Below are 2,059 nucleotides of genomic sequence, written 5' to 3'. Positions count from 1 at the left end.
GACTTTTATCTTTCTTCATGGCCAAGTGGGTTAGTCACTGTCTGTACAAGCTTGCCGACCAGGGTTCGATTCCCGGCCGGAGCCAAGCTCTTGTCTTTGTGTGATTTCGCCTGGGGCTCTGATCCCGAGGTCGTTAAGAGAATCCAGACATTAATGTATCAAAAATATATATGGCTTATTTGAATATGAAAAACACGTAAAAATGTGCAAAATTTATCATCAATTGAATGCCAAGTAACAAGCTACCAATTAGCTACAATGGTGAAGATGGGTTGATTTCAATTCTAAGTACAAAATACCTGAATTCGACAGGTATAAGTACAGAAGAATTGTCATTGACTTTTTATCTTTCTTCGTGGCCAAGTGGGTTAGTCACTGTCTGTACAAGCTTGCCGACCAGGGTCCGATTCCCGGCCGGAGCCAAGCTCTTGTCTTTGTGTGATTTCGCCTGGGGCTCTGATCCCGAGGTTGTTAAGAGAATCCAGACATTAATGTATCAAAAAAATATATGGCTTATTTGAATATGAAAAACACGTAAAAATGTGCAAAATTTATCATTAATTGAATGCCAAGTAACAAACTACCAATTAGCTACGATGGTGAAGATTTGTTGATTTCAATTCTAAGTACAAAATACCTGAATTCGACAGGCATAAGTACAGAAGAATTGTCATTGACTTTTATCTTTCTTCGTGGCCAAGTGGGTTAGTCACTGTCTGTACAAGCTTGCCGACCAGGGTTCGATTCCCGGTCGGAGCCAAGCTCTTGTCTTTGTGTGATTTCGCCTGGGGCTCTGATCCCGAGGTCGTTAAGAGAATCCAGACATTAATGTATCAAAAATATATATGGCTTATTTGAATATGAAAAACACGTAAAAATGTTCAAAATTTATCATTAATTGAATGCCAACAAACAAACTACCAATTAGCTACGATGGTGAAGATGGGTTGATTTCAATTCTAAGTACAAAATACCTGAATTCGACAGGTATAAGTACAGAAGAATTGTCATTGACTTTTATCTTTCTTCGTGGCCAAGTGGGTTAGTCACTGTCGGTACAAGCTTGCCGACCAGGGTTCGATTCCCGGCCGGAGCCAAGCTCTTGTCTTTGTGTGATTTCGCCTGGGGCTCTGATCCCGAGGTCGTTAAGAGAATCCAGACATTAATGTATCAGAAATATAAATGGCTTATTTGAATATGAAAAACACGTAAAAATGTGCAAAATATATCATTAATTGAATGCCAAGTAACAAACTACCAATTAGCTACGATGGTGAAGATGGGTTGATTTCAATTCTAAGTACAAAATACCTGAATTCGACAGGTATAAGTACAGAAGAATTGTCATTGACTTTTATCTTTCTTCGTGGCCAAGTGGGTTAGTCACTGTCTGTACAAGCTTGCCGACCAGGGTTCGATTCCCGGCCGGAGCCAAGCTCTTGTCTTTGTGTGATGTCGCCTGGGGCTCTGATCCCGAGGTCGTTAAGAGAATCCAGACATTAATGTATCAAAAATATATATGGCTTATTTGAATATGAAAAACACGTAAAAATTTGCAAAATTTATCATTAATTGAATGCCAAGTAACAAACTACCAATTAGCTACGATGGTGAAGATGGGTTGATTTCAATTCTAAGTACAAAATACCTGAATTAGACAGGTATAAGTACAAAAGAATTGTCACTGACTTTTATCTTTCTTCGTGGCCAAGTGGGTTAGTCACTGTCTGTACAAGCTTGCCGACCAGGGTTCGATTCCCGGCCGGAGCCAAGCTCTTGTCTTTGTGTGATTTCGCCTGGGGCTCTGATCCCGAGGTCGTTAAGAGAATCCAGACATTAATGTATCAAAAATATATATGGCTTATTTGAATATGAAAAACACGTAAAAATGTGCAAAATTTATCATTAATTGAATGCCAAGTAACAAACTACCAATTAGCTACGATGGTGAAGATGGGTTGATTTCAATTCTAAGTACAAAATACCGGAATTCGACAGGTATAAGTACAGAAGAATTGTCATTGACATTTATCTTTCTTCGTGGCCAAGTGGGTTAGTC

This window comes from Palaemon carinicauda, chromosome 10 (assembly GCF_036898095.1).
Source record: "Palaemon carinicauda isolate YSFRI2023 chromosome 10, ASM3689809v2, whole genome shotgun sequence".
Classification (NCBI taxonomy): Eukaryota; Metazoa; Arthropoda; class Malacostraca; order Decapoda; family Palaemonidae; genus Palaemon; species Palaemon carinicauda.
The sequence above is the reverse complement of the archived record's forward strand: the minus strand, read 5'-3'. Positions refer to the sequence as shown.